The sequence below is a fragment of the Aquarana catesbeiana genome, linkage group LG06 (genome assembly GCF_042186555.1).
Source record: "Aquarana catesbeiana isolate 2022-GZ linkage group LG06, ASM4218655v1, whole genome shotgun sequence".
In the NCBI taxonomy this organism is placed as follows: domain Eukaryota; kingdom Metazoa; phylum Chordata; class Amphibia; order Anura; family Ranidae; genus Aquarana; species Aquarana catesbeiana.
Window position 1 is genome coordinate 35,568,691 of NC_133329.1, and position 23,644 is coordinate 35,592,334.

At 42.8% G+C, this 23,644-nt stretch overlaps 1 protein-coding gene across 1 annotated transcript in view; it reads right to left on the reverse strand.

Annotated features, from left to right (window-relative positions):
* Nucleotides 1-23,644, reverse strand: part of LOC141148310 (guanylate-binding protein 1-like) — a 1,084,899-nt gene that overhangs the window by 78,478 nt on the left and 982,777 nt on the right. The window contains exon 3 of the mRNA XM_073635621.1: nt 4,076-4,122. The gene's annotated coding sequence lies outside the window, so the exon portion shown is untranslated. The remainder of the gene's footprint in view (nt 1-4,075; nt 4,123-23,644) is intronic.

The window sequence follows — 23,644 nt, forward strand, 5'->3', positions numbered from 1 at the left end:
GTCGCCTGCAGGAGCAGAGTTCTTTTTCGTTGCTAAAAAGGATGGTACCCTCAGACCCTGCATCGACTATCGAGGGTTAAACGCAGTGACCATCAAAAACCGATACCCCTTACCTCTAATATCTGAGCTATTCGACAGGTTGAAGGGGCCTTCCATTTGCACCAGGTTGGATCTCAGAGGTGCATACAATCTCATTAGAATACGGAAAGGGGACGAATGGAGGACTGCGTTTAACACTAGGGACGGGCATTACGAATACCTGGTTATGCCTTTTGGTTTGTGTAATGCTCCAGCTGTGTTCCAGAACTTTGTTAATGAAATCTTCAGTCATCTCCTGTATCAGTTTGTTGTCATCGATCTGAATGACATTCTCATCTTTTCCGAAAATCTGCTTGCTCACAGAAACCATGTCCGCACCATTCTTCAACGCCTTAGAGAGAATAATCTCTATGCCAAGCTGGAGAAATGTTCCTTTGAATGTCCTAAGGTCCTGTTTCTGGGATGTTTTGTTTCTAGTTTGGGTCTTCGTATGGATCCCGGAAAGGTCTCGGCCATTACCAGCTGGCCCCTTCCTGCTAGCCTCAAGGCCACACAGCGCTTTCTTGGCTTCACAAATTATTATAGGCAGTTCATAAGGAATTACTCTTCCATTGCCGTGCCTATTATTGCTTTAACCAAGAAGGGTGCGAATGCCAGAGACTGGCCTTCTGAGGCTGTCTCTGCATTTCACGATCTGAAACAGGCCTTTGTTTCTGGACCTCTCTTGAGGAGACCAAATCCTGGGGACCCATTTTTTTATTGAAGTAGATGCTTCTTCGATGGGGGTGGGAGCTGTGCTTCTTCAGTTCTTTGAGAAGAGACGTCAACCATGTGCGTTCTTCTCCAAAAAATTTTCTCAGGCAGAGAGAAATTATGCCATTGGCGATCGGGAACTTCTCGCAATTAAATTGGCGTTGGGAGAGTGGCCTCACTCCATTACGATCTTTACTGATCATAAGAATCTACAATATCTACAGAATGCTAAATGTCTGAACCCCAGACAGGCCAGGTGGAGTCTCTTCTTTTCTCATTTTAAATTCACGATTACGTACAAACCTGGTTCCTGCAACGGTCGGGCTGATGCGCTCTCTAGGTCATTTGACACTTTGAACGAGGAGTCCACCCCTGATCCTGAGCCGATCATTCCGACCTCATACATTGTTGCCCATTCTACCACCCTGGAATCAAAAATTCCTCCTGGCAAGACCTTTGTTCCCACGGAGCAAAGAGCTAAGATCCTTCATTGGGGACATGATTCCAAGGTGGCAGGTCATGCTGGGTTCCTCCAATCCTTCCTGTCAGTCAGTCGTCTCTACTGGTGGCCTAACCTCCGCTCAGATGTTAAAGATTACGTTAAGGCTTGTCATGTCTGTGCTCAGTCTAAATCTTCCACACAAGCCCCTGCTGGTTTTCTCATGCCCTTGCCCATTCTTAAGGAGCCCTGGTCTCACATCGCCATGGATTTTATCACAGATCTTCCGCTGTCGGAGAATAATACAGCCATTTGGGTGGTAATTGATCGGTTCTCCAAGATGGCTCATTTTGTTCATCTTCCTGGTCTCCCTTCTGCCTCTGCCTTGGTTCCCATTTTTGTACGAGAGATTTCCGCCTTTATAGTGTTCCTTCCCATGTCGTTTCGGACAGGGGTGTTCAGTTTACATCCTGTTTTTGGAGAGCCTTTTGCAAATCCCTCAACATTACCTTGGATTTTACCTCTTCTTACCATCCCCAATCCAATGGCCAGACTGAGAGGGTTAATCAGGAGTTGGAGGTCTTTCTCCGTACCTTGGTCTCGGCTCATCATGATTATTGGGCATCACTACTCCCATGGGCAGAGTTCTCCCACAATAATCATGTCAACGTCAGTTCTCAGAAAACACCCTTTATCACTGTTTATGGAAGACATCCTCAACTCCCTCTTCCTATGACCTGTTCTTCCGACATTTCAGCCTTGGCTACTGTTCAGGAATCATTCAATTCCATGTGGGCTGACATTCATGATTCCCTCCAGAAAGCTGCCAACAAATTCAAGAGTTTTGCTGACCGTCGCAGGCGTAAGCCGCCTTCTCTTCAGCTAGGAGACAAAGTCTGGCTCTCCACCACGAACATCAAACTCCGGGTTCCTTCTCTCAAATTTGCCCCAAGATTCATTGGTCTGTACACCATAACTTCTAAACTGAATCCAGTTTGTTTCAAGCTCCAGATTCCCAAAAGCCTCAAAATCTCTAACTCCTTCCATGTTGCCCTTCTGAAGCCTTTAGTCCTCAATACGTTCTCTCGCCCTCTCTCTACCACAGCGCCGGTCTCTGAGGATAATCAGGAGTACGAGGTTAGCCAAATTTTGGATTCCCGACTCTGTAGAGGCATTCTCCAGTACCTCGTGCATTGGAAGGGGTTTGATCCTCAGGAGAGGTCGTGGATCAAGGCTTCTGAGGTCTTTGCATCTCGTCTGTTGAGGAAGTTTCATTTGAAGTTCCCCTCTAAACCTGGTCCCAAGCGGGGAAGGGGGAGGCCTCGTAAGAGGGGGGGTACTGTCATGGTTATGCAATAGAGTTGTCTGTCAGCTTACCTGTCTCCATGTGTTCATCTCTAAAGACCAGCTGTCTCTCACCTGATTGCTTTTATTAACACTCCTCTAGCATGGCTCCACCCCAGTTCCTATCTGAGAACTCTATATTAACCTCTGCACTGCAGGCCAGCCCTGCTGATTAACCTTTGTGTGTTTGGCTTCCTGTTCCTGCCTGCTGTGTGCTCTACGTTTGTTTCTGTTACCGACCCTGGCGTGTTCTCCACTATTCCTGTCTGCTCGTGACCCTGACCTTTGACGTGTTACCGACTATGCCTGTTTGCCTGTGACCCTGAACCTTGGCGTGTACTCTGTTGTCCTTGTCTGCTTGTGGCCCTGACCTTGGCTTACTCCTTTACTATCCCTATCCTCCGGTTCCCTACTGTGGGTGTGAGCTGGGGGACCCTGGGGGTCACGACCTGGAGCCAGTTGCAGCCCAGTCCATCCTCACCACTAGAGGCTCTGGTGAACAACTGCTAGCTCTTAGACTCCGCGCCCCAGGGAATCCTACGCTCTAACCCCGGTGGGATCCGTGTTGGTGTTCCAGCGGCCCTTCCTTCCTTACATCCGCAGCAGTCAGCCGTAGGGTCCACTGCCTTGCGGTGCACTCCTGATCCCAACGGTGTGCATCTGTCACCTAGCCTCAGGGTGACCTGGCATCAGTACTATTCAATCACTTATTAAAGGGGTTGTAAACCTCCATTTTCAAGTTGAACTTATAGGTAGACCTAGAATAAGGCTTAATTATAGGTACTGTAACTATTTACTAAACGTGCGCCATTTAGGAGATATTTACTTTGTACTGCACTGATGATGTCATTGGCGCATGCACTGTGAAGAAAATGACCCTTTTGTGCCGTTTCTTCACTAGCAAGTGCCGTAACTGGAAGCTCCCATACGCATGAGTGACGTCACGTCACGCGACTCCAGCCAGTCACATTGCCAGAGTCCGTAGCCCTGAAAGGAAGATGGGCGAACATGGATATGGCCTCCAGCGGGGACAGCGCGGGCTTCGTTTGCAGATAGGTGTCACATAATGTGCTAGTATGCGATGCATACTAGCACATTATGCTTTTACTTTGCAGGGAACAAAAAAGGAAGTAGCAGCCACAACTGCCAGAAGAATTGTTCATGTTGTCTGTATGAAGAATTGTTCATACAGACAACAGAGCATCAGAAAGTGACAAGAAATGGTAGGATCAACGAGTTTCACCCAAAAGCAGGTTTCCTCAGGATCCACTTAGCTTTCCAAACTCTCTAACTGGTAGATAATACAGGCAATACATTATTCTAACACAGTATTACATTAAAATATACATTTCATATGTTCCAATTACAAAAAAAATGAAAACAGATCAAAACATTGTACAAATATAGGGACACCCAGAGGGAGGGAAGAGAAAAAAATAAAAAATAAAACAAGGAACAAACTCCCAACTAGTATACATAAGCACCATTAAACTAACTTACCAAAAAGATTGAATCCTCCTGGCAAAGGAAGGTAACCAGATTTAGACCTGAAGGCAGGGGTAAAGAGAGGGGATCAGATAATAGCCACGATCCAAAGGTCAAACACAGGCAACCAAAAAATAGATATATAGTCCTGTAGCTATATCTATATATACTATATATACACACATTTTTTTCATTTTTATTTGAACAGATATTATCACTTGCCTGGTACTTATCTTTTCATCTTTTCCTCCTGCTTCTCACCTTGGGTGAGTATCCCATCAGGGTTTGTACTCTATTTTCAATTTCCATTGTCCCACCAAATTGCTGATCCTCCATGCTCTCTTGGGAGTCGGTTCCTTGTTTCAATTTTTATTTCTCTACTCTCCCTTTGGGTGTCTTTATGTTCATACAATGTTTTAATCTTTTTTTCATTTTTTGTCATTGCAACATATGAAATGTATACTTTATAGTAATACTATGTTGGAATAATGTATTGCCTGTATTATCTACCAGCTAGAAAGTTTGGAAAACAAAATGGATCCTGAAGAGGCCACTTTGGGCGAAACACTTTAATCCTACCACTCTTCGTCACTTTCTGATGCTCTGTTGTTTATATGACATGCCTGGTAGCGTGTACTATGTGATTGTAGACTGACAAAAGATTTTATTAAATAAATATTATATTCTTATCTTGTCAGGGCTGGGCTCTCAGCCCTTCCTTCTCTCGCTCAGGTTGCTCAGCTGTCGTTTAATTGCCAGTAGACATGTGCGCTGTCAATAAATTTGTTTTGTTTCGCTCCGTTCCGTTTCATATTAAAATTGATTCAGAATTCGGAATTCGTGTCCGAAATTCAATTCGGATTCATACGAAATACGAATTTTCGTTAGGTTCGTAAACTTTTTGTAACAATAACGAAAGTTCATTATGATAAATTTATCCGAAGTTCGTAAACGAAATTTCGTATTTCGTACAAAATTCATATGTATAAAAATTCATATTTTGGATCCTTACGAATGTACGAATTTTCGGAAATTCATACGAATTTCCGATTCGTACGAAACTAATCGCACATGTCTAATTGCCAGCACTCCTCGCTCCACAGTGGCTCACCTGGTCATCATTTCCTGCTCATCAGCCCAGCCCACAGCCAGCCCCTTCTGGCTATTTAAACTGCCTGGTTCAGTCCTTCTGTCCCTTTGCCTTGGTCAATATATCTGGAGACTCTCTGCTGTGTTCCTGTTGAAGACTTGCCTGGCTGACATCCCTTCTGGTTCCTGATCCTGTCTGCTGCCTCCAACTACGCTGATCTCTGGCTTCCTGATTCACTGGCTTGTTCTGACTACCCGCTTTGGCTACCATACCCTGACTCTGTTTTGACTATGTTTACTATTTGTACCATTTTTAACATTTTATTAAAAAGGTGTGATTTTTACTGCATTTTCTGTCTCCATCTGATTCATGGTTCCTGACATGCAGTATATATATTGTTCTTTGCGGTTATATTAGTTAGGCATGCTAAAAATTCATCGCTTCCCCTAATCTCTCCGTCTGGAAAATAAGGGGGTACTTTGTCCTTGAACCTGTTTACCTTATTTGGGGATTGTGCCTCTTTTCTTGAACAAGCTCACCTACCTAATACTCTTCTCAAGCCCAAATAGAACTTTATGGTCACAACCACAAGCACTATGTTTGGAAAGGGGTCAACAAGGCCTATAGAGACAAAAATACCATCCCCACTGTGAAGCATGGTGGCGGCATACTGATGTTTTTTGGGGGGGTGAGCCCTAAAGGCACAGGGAATCTTGTGAAAATTGATGGCAAGATGAATGCAGCATGTTATCAGAAAATACTGGCAGGCAATTTGCATTCTTCTGCAGCAAATCTAAGCATGGGACACTCTTGGACTTTCCAGCATGACAATGACCCTAATCACAAGTCCAAGTTGACCTTCCAGTGGTTACAGCAGAAAGGGTGAAGGTTCTGGGGTGGTCACAGTCTCCTGACCTTATATTATTAAACCACAATGGGAAGATCTCAAACATACAGTTCATGCAATACAACAAAAAACTTTGCATGACCCGGAGGCATTTTGCCAAGATGAATGGGCAGCTATAATATCTGCAAGAATTTGGGGCCTCATAAAGACAGCATGCTGTCATTGATGTTAAGGGGGCAATACACAGTATTAAGAACTAAGGGTATGCAGACTTTTGAACAGGGGGCATTTTATTGGTTTACTTGTTGCCATGTTTTGTTTTATGATTGTGCCATTTTGCTATGACCTACAGTAATAGCATATGAATCCCACAAGAAATAAAAGTTATGGAATTTGCCTGCTCATTCATGTTTTCTTTAAAAAATGTACATACTGTTACCAATTCTGCAAGGGTATGCAAACTTTTGAGCACAACTGTACGGTAGATCTTCCATTGGATTGGACTACATGGGCCAGCCTTCACTTCCCATGTGCCTTAATGACCCTGTTTCCAGTTCTCCAATTTTCCTTCCTTGGACCACTTTTGTCTGTCCTGACCACGGCAGACCAGGAACATCTCACAGAAGCTGTTGTTTTAGCGTAGCTCTGACCAGGCCGTCTAGCCATTATAATTCACTCAAATCCTTATGCTTGTCCATTTTATCTGCTTTCAACACATCCATTTCATAGATAACATGCATTTGGGGGAAAGGGGAGATTTGGGACTTTATACGAGGCATAGGACCCGTAGGTACAATGCCTCCATCCCTGTTTGACAATTCATTGAAAAAAGAGGTTTGGGACTTTGTATGAAGCATACGGCTGGGGGTGGGGGGATGATGCAAATTGTGTCTGACCAGTTTGTTATATAACTGCAATTACTAAATTTCAGTACAATGCACAATGCTCTTTTTTTCAATGAACATGTTCACTTGCTGCTTAATATATCACACCCACTTTCAGATGCCATTGCCATGAGATAATCAATGTTATATGATATGTATGGATGTAGTATCCAATTTGTTTTGGTATTTTATATGGCAAGTAGGTAGTTGATGGGGTTATTTGGTGGGAGGTGCTGTACAATCTATGCCACAGTTTTTTTTATCAGTATTCTTTTAATTTGAGAATATTGAGAAATTTTAAATTAAAAAAATACACTTTTTAATTCTTTGTGGTTACCTTAACCACTTACGGACCACCCGCCATCATTATACGGTGGAACTTTGAAGAGGGGTGTCGTTGTTATGGCAGGAGCTAGCTACCATAACCCTGGTATCCTCTTCAAGAGCGGGCGGTCCGCTTTCAGATAAAAGTGGTCTCTGTGGCGGATTTGCACCGAGATCACTATTATCGCGCTCTGGTGCCCTCAGCCGCTTACCGGAGCCGCCGGCGGTGGCGATCGGGTCCTCTTCCCTGTTAGGCATGGAACTGAGTGAGGGGAAGATGGCCCCCACCCGGCCTCCATACCATTGCAGGGCAGAAGCAACACCAAAACGTCACTTCCGCCCATAGATCTTAAAGAGACAATTTTATTTTTTCAAACAACATTTTTTAATTTTTTGCATTTTTGTGTAAATATGAGATCTGAGATCTTTTTGACCCCAGATCTCATATTTAAGAGGACCTGTCATGCTTTTTTTTCTATTACAAGAGATCTTTACATTCCTTATAATAGGAATAGAAGTGACAATTTTTTTTTTTAAAAGAACAGAGCATTTTTTTAACGCACTCCTATCAAACAATCCAATCGTGTGTACAGGTAATAAGAGCGAGAGCAATAATTCTAGCCCTAGACCTCCTCTGTAACTCAAAACATGCAACCTGTAGAATTTTTTAAACGTCGCCAATGGAGATTTTTAAGGGTAAAAGTTTGTCGCCATTCCACAAGTGGGCACAATTTTGAAGCGTGACATGTTGGGTATCGATTTACTCAGCTTAACATCATCTTTTACAATATATATATAAAAATTGGGCTAATTGTACTGTTGTCTTATTTTTTAAATAAAAATGTGTACTTTTTCCAAAAAAATGCGCTTGTAAGACCGCTGCGCAAATACGGTGTGACAGAAAGTATTGCAACGACCGCCATTTTATTATCTAGGGTGTTAGAAAAATATATATATATAATGTTTGGGGGTTCTAAGTAATTTTCTAGCAAAAAATATTATTTTAACATGTAAACAATAGGCCCGGTCCTTAAAGGGATACTAAACCTTCGGCTTTTTTTTCTGCTAATCCTGCTCCTTTAAGGTAGTGTAGTGTGTTTTCACTTACCATTTCGTTCAATTTAGTTTTCAAATGCTTTTTTTGGGGGGTTCGTTTTCCCCACTTCCTGTTGTTCTCCCAGATGGTTGCCCCCATCAGCAGAGCCATTCTGAAGGGGGTTATCGTGTGTGTGCGCTCCCTCCACTGGGACTACATTCCTGCGGGGAGACGCTGTCCATGCTCACAGGCACGGGAGCCGCAGCCGTGTATGACCTCTGGGGGAATCTAAGATGGAAAAGGACCTGGGGGTCCTAGTAGACAATAGGCTCAGCAATGGCATGCAATTCCAAGCTGCTGCTAACAAAGCAAACAGAATATTGGCATGCATTAAAAAGGGGATCAACTCCAGAGATAAATTGATAATTCTCCCGCACTACAGGACACTGGTCCCCTTGTTAAAGGGAGCTTCCAGATTCCGATAAGCCCCCCGCCCACAGACCCCCACAACCACTGGGCAAGGGTTGTGGGGATGAGGCCCTTGTCCCCATCAACATGGGGACAAGGTGTTTTGGGGGGCTACCCCAAAGCACCCTCCCAATGTTGAGGGCATGTGGCCTGGTACGGTTCAGGAGGGGGGCCCTCTCTCATCCCCCCCCTTTTCTGCGGCCTGCCAGGTTGCGTGCTCGGATAAGGGTCTGGTATGGATTTTTGGGGGGGACCCCACTCCAATTTTTAAAAAAAAATTGTCGCTGGGTTCCCCTTAAAACCCATACCAGACCTGAAGGGTCTGATATAGATTTTGAGGTGGACCCCACGCCATTTTGTTTTTTAAATTTTGGCCAGGGTTCCCCTTAAAATGCATACCAGACCTGAAGGGCCTGGTATGGAATTTAGGGGGACCCCATACTTCATTTTTTTTAAAATTTTGGTTCGGGGTTCCCCTGTGGGGAATTCCCAATGCCGTTTTTATTAATGAACTGTTATGTGTATTGTCGGACCGGCAATTCATTAATAGTCGCTATAAAAATGGCATGGGAATTCCCCACAGGGGAACCCCGAACCAAAATTTAAAAAAAAATGACGTGGGGGTCCCCCTAAATTCTATACCAGGCCCTTCAGGTCTGGTGTGGATATTAAGGGGAACCCCGGCCAAAATTTTTTTTTAAAAATGGCGTGGGGTCCCCCTCAAAATCTATACCAGATCCTTCAGGTCTGGTATGGGTTTTAAGGGGAACCCCGCAGCAAAACAAAAAAAAATGGTGTGTGGTACCCCCAAAAATCCATACCAGACCTTTAACCGTGCACGCAACCTGGCAGAGCCCCCCCATCCTGAACCGTACCAGGCCACATGCCCTCAACATTGGGAGGGTGCTTTGGGGTAGCCCCCCAAAACACCTTGTCCCCATGTTGATGGGGACAAGGGCCTCATCCCCACAACCCTTGCCTGGTGGTTGTGGGGGTCTGTGGGCAGGGGGCTTATCGGAATCCTGAAGCCCCCTTTAACAAGGGGACCCCCAGATCCCAGCCCTCCCCCTTGTGTGAAATGGTAAGGGGGTACAAAAGTACCCCTACCATTTCACAAAAAAGTGTCAAAAATGTTAAAAATGACAAGAGACAGTTTTTGACAATTCCTTTATTTAAATGCTTATTCTTTCTTCTATCTTCTATCTTCCTTTGGTTTCTTTCTCCATCTTCTTCTGGTTCTTCTGGTTCTTCTGGTTCTTCCACTGGTGTTCTCGTCCGGCATCTTCCCCAGCGGCGCCTTTTTCTCTTCATCTTCTTTTCTCGGGCCGCTCTGCATCCACGATTAGATGAGAGGCTCCCGCTGTGTGACGCTTCTCCTCTTCTGACGGTTCTTAAATAACGGAGAGCGGGTGACCCCGCCTCCTCTGACGTCACAGCGAATGCCACAGGGATGTCCCCGTCAAGTCCCCGTGCGTCAGAGGGGGGCGGGGTCACTGGGTGACTCTGTTATTTAAGAACCGTCAGAAGAGGAGGAGAAGCGTCACAAAGTGGGAGCCTCCCTCCATGCCATCATGGATGTGGAGCGGCCTGGAGAAGAAGATGAAGAAAAGAAGATAAAGAGAAGGAGACGCATTATTTAAATGCTTCTTCTTTCTTCTATCTTCCTTTGGTTTCTTCCTCCATCTTCTTCTTCTTCTGGTTCTTCTGGTTCTCCTCCGTCATCTTCCTCAGCGGCGCCTTCTTCTCTTCATCTTCTTTTCTCAGGCCGCTCTGCATCCACGATTGGATGGGAGGCTCCCGCTGTGTGATGCTTCTCTTCTTCTGATGATTCTTAAATAACGGAGGGCGGGTGACGGGTGCCCCCGCCCCCCTCTGACGTCATGGGAAATGCCACAGGGAAGTCCCCGTCAAGTCCCCGTGCGTCAGAGGGGGGCAGGGTCACCGGGAGGCCCCGCCCTCCATTATTTAAGAACCGTCAGAAGAGGAGAAGCGTCACACAGTGAGAGCCTCCCTCCATGCCATCATGGATGTGGAGCGACCCGGAGAAGAAGATGAAGAAAAGAAGATAAAGAGAAGGAGATGCCACGGAGGAAGATGCTGGATGAGAACACCGGAGGAAGAACCAGAAGAACCAGAAGAAGAAGATGGAGGAAGAAACCGAAGGATGAAGGAAGAAAGAAGTTAGAAGAAAGAAGATGGAAAGAAGAAGCATTTAAATAAAGGAATTGTCAAAAACTGTCTCTTGTAATTTTTAACATTTTTGACAGTTTTTTTGTCAAATGGTAGGGGTACTTTTGTACCCCCTTACCATTTCACACAGGGGGGAGGGTCGGGATCTGGGGTCCCCTTGTTAAAGGGGGCTTCCAGATTCCGATAAGCCCCCCTGCCCGCAGACCCCCATAACCACCAGCCAAGGGTTGTGGGGATGAGGCCCATGTCCTCATCAACATGGGGACAAGGTGCTTTAGGGGGGACCCCAAAGCACCCTCCCAATGTTGAGAGCATGTGGCCTGGTATGGTTTGGGGGGGCACTCTCTTGTCCCCGCCTCTTTTCCTGCGGCCTGCCAGGTTGCCTGCTCGGATAAGGGTCTGGTATGGATTTTTGGGGGGACCCCACGCCATTTTTTTTACATTTTGGCGCAGGGTTCCCCTTAAAATCCATACCAGACCTGAAGGGCCTGGTATTGAATTTAGGGGGACCCCCCACATCATTTTTTTTTTTAATTTTGTTTTTGATCAATGAACTTTTATGTGTATTGTCGGACCGGCAATTCATTAATAGCCGCGAGTAGTTTTAGATGACTTTTTTCCTTTGAAATGTCATTTTGCTGTCAGACTGTTCTAAACACGGGAAACATGCGCCCCTTTACAGGCATACTATAGACACCCCTCAGGTACAAATTTTAAAGGAATATTACACTTTTATTGTTTGACTTTAAACATTATTAAAATCACTGCTCCCAAAAAAACATGAGTTCGACTCGAACTCGAAGCTCATCCCTAGTTATGAGTAAAGGTTGCGGGCACTGAAGTTATTCTCTCTGGAGAAGAGACGCTTGAGAGGAGATATGATTTCAATTTACAAATACCGTACTGGTGACTAGACATGTGCAATTCGTTTCATTACGAATTTGTTTTTTAACAAATTTTGACAAATTTGTTCATTCGGAAATATCCAAATTAACGAAAATCCATTTAATGAATTTTTCCGAATATTTGTAAATTCGGAAATTTTAAATTCGTACATTCGTAAATTCATACATTCGTAAATGTGTACATTTGTAAATTAGTGAATTCGTAAATTAGTAAATTCAGAAATTCGGAAATCTGAAATAATAATTAACTAATAATAACTTAACTATTAATAGTAACTATTAAATTATAGGTATTGTAATTTCCTTTCGAATTTGGCTGTTAGTGAACGTAACACATACAAATTTATCCGAAGTGATTTAACTGAAGTGATAGGAATGATCCGAAATAACGAATGGAACGTAATAAATTAATTATAATAAATAACAATAATCATAATAAAAACTTTTTATTATTACTATTTATTATTCATTTGTTCCTTTCCATTTGTTAAGATGCAGCATTCCTTATTTCGGATAATTTGTAACTTCGGATAAATTTGTATGTGTTACATTCACTAACAGCTAAATTTGAAAGGAATTTACAATACCTATAATTTAATAGTTAGTTACTATTTCAGATTTTCGAATTTTGGGGTTTTTGGATTTTCAAATTTCGAATATACAAATTTCCAAATTTTTGAATTTACAAATGTACGAATTTACGAATATACAAATTTTCTAATTTATGAATGTACGAATTTATGAATGTACGAATTTACATATGTGCAAATGAACGAATGTACAAAAGAATGAATGTACGAATTTACGAATTGCGATCATAATGAATGACCCGAAAAAATTAAAAAAAAAAAACAAATGGAATGAAAACGAACAAATTTTTTGGCAGTGCACATGTCTACTGGTGACCCCACAATAGGGATAAAACTTTTTCGTGGCCACTCATTAACCACTTGCCGACCGCCTCACGACGATGTACGTCGGCAGAATGGCACGGGCAGGCAGAATCATGTACCTGTACGTGATCTGCCTCCCGCGGGCAGGGGGTCCGATCGGACCCTCCCCAGTTCCCGAGGTGGCCGGCATTTGTTCGCGGGCGATCAGAGGTGAGGGGGAGGCCAACCATTCGTGGGCACCCCCTCGCGATCGCTCCCGGCGAATGAAATCCTTCCTCTGCCACTGTAATGTAAACAGAGGCAGAGGAAGTGATGTCATCCCTCCTCGAGCCGGTCTTTTCGTTCCAGCACCGAGGAGAGAAGACATCAATGTGAGTTACACCAACACTACACGTACAGTAGATCACACTAGGCACACTTTTCACCCCCCATCACCCTCCATCACCCCCGATCCACCCCTGTACCCCCTGTCACACTGACACCAATAGCAGGGTTTTTTTTTGCATTGGTGTCAGTTTGTGACAGTTATAAGTATTAAGGGCAGTTAGGGTTAGCCCCCTTTAGGTCTGGGGTACCCCCCTTTAGGTCCAGGGTACCCCCCTAACCCCCCCTAATAAAGCTTAATCCCTTGATCACCCCCCGTCGCCAGTGTCACTAAGCAATCGTTTTTCTGATCGCTGTATTAGTGTCACTGGTGACGCTAGTTAGGGAGGTAAGTATATAGGTTCGCTGTCAGTGTTTTATAGTGACAGGGACCCCCATATACTACCTACTAAAGGTTTTAACCCCCTGATTGCCCCCTAGTTAACCCTTTCACCAGCGATTACCGTATAAGTGTTACGGGTGACGCTGGTTAGTTAGTTTGTTTTTTATAGTTTATTATAGTTTTAGGGCACCCGCCGTTTATTACCTTATAAAGGTTTAACTCCCTAATTGCCCGGCGGTGATATAAGATATGTTTTTAGGGTCAGATAAGGTCTGCGTCGCCCCAGGCAGCGTCAGTTTAGCGCCAGTACCGCTAACACCCACGCACGCAGCATACACCTCCCTTAGTGCTATAGTATCTGAATGGATCGATATCTGATCAGATCTATACTAGCATCCCCAGCAGTTTAGGGTTCCCATAAACACAGTGTTAGCGGGATCATCCCAGATACCTGCTAGCACCTGCGTTTTGCCCCTCGGCCCAGCCCTGCCCAGCCCACCCAAGTGCAGTATCGATCGATCACTGACACTTACAAAACACTAAGCACACATAACTGCAGCGTTTGCAGAGTCAGGCCTGATCCCTGCGATCGCTAACAGTTTTTTGGTAGCGTTTTGAATCAGTCGCTAACAGTCAGGAGCTTTTTTGCCTGTGAGTCTCACTAGTGTACCCCTAAATTTAGAGCCCAAAATGGCAAATCGAAGGTACACTAGTGAAGAGGCCTACACGTTTCTGAGCATGACAGATAGTGAAGAGGAAGTCACTCATCTGTCAGATTCAGGCTCAGAATACGAACCTGTAGAGGACAGCGGCTCCATGACAGATAGCTCTGACGACGGAGTTGTGGTCCCTGCTAAGGTCAGGCGTACCAGACCCCAATCTTCTTCTTCTGTCCTTGAAGTGCAAGAACCGCAGGTCCCTCATATGGAGCAGAGAAGTACTAGCGCCGCTATTCCTTCTGGTGAACTGGCAAGCACCAGCGGCCTAGTACACCCTGGTCGTACATCCAGCACTGCAGTATCACGTGGTGACGTGGCGAGTCCCATAAGTGCAGTTCAAGCTGGCGAGGTGGCAAGCACTAGTAGTGTCCCGCTGCCACCAGGAAGAAGAACACAGGCCCGTCGTGCCTATAGTGCCCTTCTTGCTGCATTCGCCAATCCGAATTGGGTACCCACCACTTCTGCAGCACCCGTACTCCCCCCATTCACTGGCCAACCCAGAATTCAGGTGGAAACAGTTGATTTTACGCCACTGGATTTTTATTCGCTGTTTTTCACCGAAGATCTCTATAGATCTATTTTGGACCAAAGCAATTTATACGCTGGTCAACACATCGCCGCTAATCCCCAGTCCTCCCTTGCCAGAGATTGGAGACCAATTACGGTCTCCGAATTTAAGATCTTTTTGGGCCTTTCCCTCAACATGGGCATAAATAAAAAGAGTGAGTTGCGGCCATATTGGTCCACTGACCCAATTTACCATATGCCCGTGTTCTCTGCTTCCATGGCCAGGGCACGATACAAGCAGATTTTGCGGTTCATGCACTTCAATGACAATGAACTCTGTCGTCCTCGTGGAGACCCTGGATACGATCGGCTTTACAAAATTCGTCCCCTCGTAAACCACTTCAACCAGCGTTTTGCAGACTTGTTTACTCCCCATCAAGTTGTCTGCGTTGATGAGTCCCTGATTAAATTTTTTGGCCGCTTGTCATTCAAACAGTACCTTCCCAGCAAGCGTGCCAGATACGGGGTCAAGATGTATAAGCTCTGTGACAGGGCCACAGGCTATACATGTAGATTTATGGTTTACGAGGGCAAAGATAGTCACATAGAGCCGACAAACTGCCCTGACTACATAGGAAGCGCTGGCAAGATAGTGTGGGACTTGGTGTCACCCTTATTCGGAAAGGGGTACCACTTGTACGTGGACAATTATTACACAAGCGTGCCACTTTTTAGTCACCTTTTTGATCAACAGATTGGAGCATGTGGCACCGGGCGACCTAACGCCGGGGCTTTCCCCAGCGGCTTGTAGATTCCCGTCTTAGGCTGGGGGAGAGAGCCTGCTTGCAGTGTAATAATTTGCTCGCTATGAAGTGGAGGGATAATAAGAATGTTTTCGGTCTTACCTCCCTTCATGCAGACACAATGGCCCAAATTACTACGGCGACTGGTGTTGTGGAGAAACCCCTCTGTGTCCACGAAAATAACCAAAATATGGGAGGGGTGGACCTCAATGACGTTGGCGTCGTACCTAGTTGCCCGTAAGGCCAGACGCTGGTACAAAAAAGTGTCTGTTTATTTATTTCAATTGGCTTTGCTGAACGCTCATGTGCTATACAGAGCTTCAGGACGGACTGGATCCTTCCTTAAATTCCAGGAAGAGATCGTCAGAGCCCTTCTGTTTCCAGACGGTGCTCCACCTCACCTTCCCCAACCAAATGCAGTAAGCCAGCTGCATGAGAGGCATTTTCCTTATGTCCTCTCGAGTACCCCTACCCAACGAGCCCCCCCAAAGAAGATGTCGTGTCTGTAGCAAGCGCTGATTTAGGTGTGACACTCGGTATTATTGTCCCTCCTGTCCTGACAATCCTGGTCTATGCATTGGTGAATGTTTTGAAAGATACCATACACTAGTTGAGTTTTAGCGTAGGGTACAGCATTGCACAGACTAGGACACACTTTCACAGGGTCTCCCAAGATGCCATCGCATTTTGGGAGACCCAAACCTGGTACCAGTTACAAAAGTTAAAGTTACTAAAAAAAGTGTAAAAAAATATAAAAAATACAAAAAATAAAAACACAAAAAAATATAAAATAAAAAAAACAAAAATAGTTGTTGTTTTATTGTTCTCTCTCTCTCTATTCTCTCTCTATTGTTCTGCTCTTTTTTACTGTATTCTATTCTGCAATGTTTTATTGTTATTATGTTTTACCATGTTTGCTTTTCAGATATGCAATTTTTTTATACTTTACTGTTTACTGTGTTTTGTTGGTAACCATTTTTTTGTTTTCAGGTACGCCATTCAGCTGCAGAGCGGATTTATTTATCTTGACAGCAACAGCGTTTGCTCCCACGATACATAAAGCCGTGACTCCAGCGCTGTCGGAGGTGATTTCATCACCACAGTTACATACTTCAGCATATATGCCAAAACATGGGGGCAGCAGTGGGTGGAGGAGCGATTTGCTCCTGCCTTTTGTGGGAGGATGCCTCCATGCTTCGGAATATATATATTTTAGGCACAGGTTGCGTTAAATGTTTTATTTTTTACTATGTTTTTTTGTATTTGCTTTGCAGGTATGGTAAGTCTTACTGTTATACTGTAATGTTACTTTGTTTTATTGTTAACCATCATTTGCTTAGCAGGTACGCCATTCAGTTGCAGTGCAGATTTATCTATCTTGACGGCAACAGCGTTTGCTCCCACGATATATAAAGCCGTGACTCCAGTGCTGTCGGAGGTGATTTCACCACCACAGTTACATACTTCAGCATATGTGCCGAAGCGTGGGGGCAGCAGAGGGCGGAGGAGCGATTTGCTCCTAACTTTTGCGGGAGGATGCCCCCATGCTTCGGCATATTTATACGGTGCATGTATGCCCATCATTAGAAGTGGGTGCATGAAGGGAGGTATTCTAATGGTGGGCATACCCACCGATCAATCTCTTTTTTTCATGCAGCCCACAGGCTGCATGAAAAAAAAGTTTACAATATATGCCCAACAAGGACCAGCAACATACTGGTATGTTGCTGGACTTTGAGTGGTTATACCAGAATGAGGCCTGCAGGCTTAGGTATCATCTTGGTATCATTCTTTTCAGCCAGCGGTCGGGCTTTCATGTAAAAGCAATCCTAGTGGCTAATTAGCCTCTAGACTGCTTTTACAAGCAGTGGGAGGGAATCCCCCCCACCATCTTCCATGTTTTTCTCTGGCTCTCCTGTCTCAACAGGGAGCCTGAGAATGCAGCCGGTGATTCAGCCAGCTGACCATACAGGTGATCAGAGACCAGAGTGGCTCCAAACATCTCTATGGCCTAAGAAACCGGAAGCTACAAGCATTTCATGACTTAGATTTCGCCGGATGTAAACAGCGCCATTGGGAAATTGGGAAAGCATTTTATCACACCGATCTTGGTGTAGTCAGATGCTTTGAGGGCAGAGGAGAGATCTAGGGTCTAATAGACCCCAGTTTTTTCAAAAAAGAGTACCTGTCACTACCTATTGCTATCATAGGGGATATTTACATTCCCTGAGATAACAATAAAAATGATTAAAAAAAATAAAAATGAAAGGAACAGTTTAAAAATAAGATAAAAAAGCTAAAAAATAATAAAGAAAAAAAAAAAAAAAAAAAAGCACCCCTGTCCCCTCCTGCTCTCGTGCAAAGGCGAAAGCAGGCATCGGTCTGGCGTCAAATGTAAACAGCAATTGCACCATGCATGTGAGGTATCACTGCGAAGGTCAGATCAAGGGCAGTAATTTTAGCAGTAGACCTCCTCTGTAAATCTAAAGTGGTAACCTGTAAAGGCTTAAAATTTTTAAAAGTGTGTTTTTTCACAAAAAAATGCATTTGAAAAATCGCTGCGCAAATACTGTGTGAAAAAAAAAAAAAAACACCCACCATTTTAATCTGTAGGGCATTTGCTTTAAAAAAATATATAATGTTTGGGAGTTCAAAGTAATTTTCTTGCAAAAAAAAATTATTTTTTCATGTAAACAAAAAGTGTCAGAAAGTGGTTAGAGAGGGTAATGTGTGACATAAGCTTCTAAATGTTGTGCATAAAATGCCAGGACAGTTCAAACCCCCCCAAATGACCCCATTTTGGAAAGTAGACACCCCAAGCTATTTGCTGAGAGGCATGTAGAGTCCATGGAATATATCATATTGTGACACAAGTTGCGGGAAAAAGACAAATTTTTTTTTTCTTTTTTTTTCGCACAAAGTTGTCACTAAATGATATATTGCTCAAACATGCCATGGGAATATGTGAAATTACACCCCAAAATACATTCTGTTGCTTCTCCTGAGTACGGGGATACCACATGTGTGAGACTTTTTGGGAGCCTAGCCGTGTACAGGACCCCGAAAACCAAGCACTGCCTTCAGGCTTTCTAAGGGCGTACATTTTTTATCTCACTCTTCACTGCCTATCACAGTTTCGGAGGCCATGGAATGCCCAGGTGGCACAAAACCCCCCAAATGACCCCATTTTGGAAAGTAGACACCCCAAGCTATTTGCTGAGAGGTATAGTGAGTATTTTGCAGACCTCACTTTTTGTCACAAAGTTTTGAAAATTGAAAAAACAAAAAAAAATTTTTTTTTCTTGTCTTTCTTCATTTTCAAAAACAAATGAGAGCTGCAAAATACTCACCATGCTTCTCAGCAAATAGCTTGGGGTGTCTACTTTCCAAAATTGGGTCATTTAGGGGGGTTTTCTGCTATCTTGGCATTTTATGGCCTTCGAAACTGTGATAGGTAGTGAGGAGTGTATTAAAAATTTACGCTCTTAGAAATCCTTAAGGCAGTTATTGTTTTTCAGGGCCCCGTACGCGGCTAGGCTCCCAAAAAGTCCCACACATATGGTATCCCTGTACTCAGGAGAAGCAGCAGAATGTATTTTGGGGTGTAATTCCACATATACCCACAGCATATTTGAGCAATATATCATTTAGTGACAACTTTATGCAAAAAAAAAAAAAATGTCACTTTCCCGCAACTTATGTCAAAATATAAAATATTCCATGGACCCAACATGCCTCTCAGCAAATAGCTTGGGATGTCTACTTTCCAAAATGGGGTCATTTGGGGGGGTTGTGCCATCTGGGCATTTTATGGCCTTCAAAACTGTGATAGGTAGTGAGGAGTGAAATCAAAACTTTACGCCCTTAGAAATCCTGAAGGTGGTGCTTTGTTTTCGGGGCCCGTGCGCGGCTACGCTCCCAAAAAGTCCCACACATGTGGTATCCCCATACTCAGGAGAAGCAGCTAAATGTATTTTGGGGTGCAATTCCACATATGCCCATGGCCTGTGTGAGCAATATATCATTTAGTGACAACTTTGTGCAAAAAAAAGAATTGGTCACTTTCCCGCAACTTGTGTCAAAATATAAAATATTCCATGGACTCAACATGCCTCTCAGCAAATAGCTTGGGGTGTCTACTTTCCAAAATGGGATCGTTTGGGGGGGTTTGTGCCATCTTGGCATTTTATGGCCTTCAAAACTGTGATAGGTAGTGAGGAGTGAAAACAAAAATTTACGCCCTTAGAAATCCTGAAGGCGGTGCTTGGTTTTCGGGGCCCCGTACGTGGCTAGGCTCCGAAAACGTCCCACACATGTGGTATCCCCATACTCAGGAGAAGCAGCTAAATGTATTTTGGGGTGCAATTCCACATATGCCCATGGCCTGTGTGAGCAATATATCATTTAGTAACAACTTTTTGTATTTATTTTTTTTTTTGTCATTATTCAATCACTTGGGACAAAAAAAAATTAATATTCAATGGGCTCAACATAACTCTTAGCAATTTCCTTGGGGTGTCTACTTTCCAAAATGGGGTCATTTGTGGGGGTTTTGTACTGCCCTGCCATTTTAGCACCTCAAGAAATGACATAGGCAGTCATAAATTAAAGGCTGTGTAAATTCCAGAAAATGTACCCTAGTTTGTAGGCGCTATAACTTTTGCGCAAACCAATAAATATACGCTTATTGACATTTTTTTACCAAAGACATGTGGCCAAATACATTTTGGCCTAAATGTATGACTAAAATTGAGTTTATTGGATTTTTTTAATAACAAAAATTAGAAAATATCATTTTTTTTCAAAATTGTTAGATTTTTCCGTTTATAGCGCAAAAAATAAAAACGGCAGAGGTGATCAATTACCATCAAAAGAAAGCTCTATTTGTGGGAAGAAAAGGATGCAAATTTTGTTTGGGTACAGCATTGCATGACCGCGCAATTAGCAGTTAAAGCGACACAGTGCCAAATTGTAAAAAGTGCTCTAGTCAGGAAGGGGGTAAATCCTTCCGGGACTGAAGTGGTTAAAATGAGAAGAAAAGAGGTTTAATCTTAAACTACGTAGAGGGTTCTTTACTGTAAGAGTGGCAAGGATGTGGAATTCCCTTTCACAGGCGGTAGTCTCAGCAGGGGGGCATCGATAGTTTCAAAAAACTATTAGATAAGCACCTGAATGACCACAACATACAGGGATATACAATGTAATACTGGCATATAATCACACACATAGGTTGGACTTGATGGACTTGTGTCTTTTTTCAACCTCACCTACTATGTAACTATGTAACGTTGTAGCTCCGCCTCCCGTGCTCGTTCTCATTCAAGCAGTCAGGGAAAATGCGGCAATGCACATGTGCGATGCCGCTAAGCATAAAGGGAATTGTAGTTCACATTCAGAATATATATATATATTCTGTGCGATGCCGCTAAGCATAAAGGGAATTGTTGTTCACATTCAGAATATGATGTAGTGGCAGGGAGCGAGCTCCAATACCCCGGAAGCTGTGAAAATCTAAAGGGACTGTAAAGGAGGAAGTGCCGCAAATAGGTTTGTATAAAACAGGGAAAATAAAAATTTTGGTGGAAAAAATATATAAATGCCAGATGTATGCAACATATATATCAGATATATGCAAAAAAAAGTACTTTTACAACCCCTTTAAGTGGTTAAAAGTCTGCTTTCTCCTACAGACAGTTCTCTGTACATTTATGGATGTGGTACCCAAAATCTGTATTCACCCTCTTTATATTCTGTACTGTAGCTTTTCACCATTTTATGGAAGTGTGCAATTTTAAGGCTTGATATATTTGGGGGTGCAGTTAAAAAAAAAGAAAAAACATATTAAACTATTCATCTTCTTTACATTCTGGGTAAATGAGGGCAAAAACAAATATTATTAGAATATTTTCTCTCCTGGTGGAATGCTATTCTTAATACTGAATAGAGTGAATTGGGAAAATGCCACATTATGACCACTAGATGGCGCTGATGTCATTGGAGAATACATAATTTTTTCCTACCATCATCAGCTCCATCCATTGGCCATAATGATGTATTTAACTCATACAATTTTTTCTGTATAAATAGAAACATTCAACCTAGAGAAAAAAATAGCCTAATAACATTCAATTTTGCCGCATTCACTAAGAATAAATGTACATGAAATTTCATAGGATGAATAGCTCTCCAAATTTTGATATGAGCTAGGATACCGAAACTATCGATAGTGCCACATCCCTTTATGAGTAAACAAATAAAGAAGGATTTTGTCAGAGTTTGAAAGCGCAAACATAACAAATAGATTATAGAAAAATATATAAATTTAATATGTTAAAAAGGATGAATACATAGAATAAACATTCCAAAGAATTGATCACAGAATATACAGAACTACATGCAAAGCTGATTAGTCTCTACATGTTTCACCATACAAATAGGGCTTCTTCAGGGGTACTTTAATATCAGACGTTCTCCTGAAGAAGCCCTATTTGTATGACGAAACATGTAGAGACTAATCAGCTTTGCATGTAGTTCTGTATATTCTGTGATCGATTCTTTGGAATGTTTATTCTATGTATTCACCCTTTTTAACGTATTAAATTGATATATTTTTCTATAATCCATTTGTTATTTTTGCGCTTTTAAAGTCACACAAAATCCTTCTTTATTTGTTAGCTCTGCAAATTTGTTTTAAATACATCCCTGTAGTGTCTATTTACTCAACTCAACCTCATCATGTGACACACACAGAAACATGTATATCAGATATAAGCACCAGAATAAAATTAGGATTCTCATCCCTAGAGAGTTTCATCACTTTCGGTCACACTGAGCTGATTTACTAAAGGAGGAAAACGTTCACATTCACAGAGAATGTTCTGTTTTCTGTTTTCAATGGAAATGGTCACTGATCTTAATAAATGAGGTGAAGCTGTGCACACTTCAATCATCCAATCATGTGTGAGCAAAAATTCTGTTTTTTTTTTTTTTCAGTTTTTCTCTGCTGGTGATTGGATTTTCTCTGTAAAGAGGAATTTTGTTTCACTTCATTTAGTAAGATTTTCTAAACATAACTCTGTGATCTGATTATATTATACCAGTAAAACCTTGGTTTGAGAGTGGAAAAATTGGAAAAAACTGCGCTAAAAACCAAGTGAATAATTGGATCGTTTGAAAAGCTGCAAATCCGACAATAAACATTAATTGTGAATAAAACATAGAAAAAATAAGGAGTTGCGCTAATACCTATATAACATACCATAAAAATCTACGGTGAAAGAAAATAGTGATGATAAGTATAAATAAAGGTGAATCTAAAAAGCGTGTGATTATAATCAAAAAAATCCCATTGAGTGAAATTTCAATAAAATATCCTAGTGGCTGCAAATCATCAGTATAAATATAAAAAACAAGTCCACGTGATAATAAGTGTTAATCCGTGACAGCAAAGGAGGGTCCACCACCGGGAATGGAAGGGGTTACTCCTTACCAGATGGCCGTGACCCCCACTACAGAGGATCACAGCAAGCAGATAACTTTGTGAGCCAGAGAAATGGAAACTGTTAACGGCATCCACTAGAGGTCATCTCATCGTCAGCCACACCAGCCAAACCCAGGGCAAGGGTACCATAAAATGTATATGAATATGAAGGGAACTCACATAGTGTAAAACCGACAAATTTATTCAAAGTTTAAAAACCACAAAATGCACACTTACAAAGCGTAGTAGATATAAAAGCCTAAAGTCCGGTTCCTTGGCCACAGGAGCGCGGACAAACCCGTCCTACTGGAATACAATTAGCTTGGGGGTGACGTCAGCGCATCGTCTGGCTCAGCTGACGTCACCCCCAAGCTAATTAAATTTGTCGGTTTTACACTATGTGAGTTCCCTTCATATATTTTATGGTACCCTTGCCCTGGGTTTCGCTGGTGTGGCTGACGATGAGATGACCTCTAGTGGATGCCGTTAACAGTTTCCATTTCTCTGGCTCACAAAGTTATCTGCTTGCTGTGATCCTCTGTAGTGGGGGGTCACGGCCATCTGGTAAAGAGTAACCCCTTCCATTCCCGTGGTGGACCCTCCTTTGCTGTCACGGATTAACACTTATTATCACGTGGACTTGTTTTTTATATTTATGCTGATGATTTGCAGCCACTAGGATATTTTATTGAAATTTCACTCAATGGGATTTTTTTGATTATAATCACACGC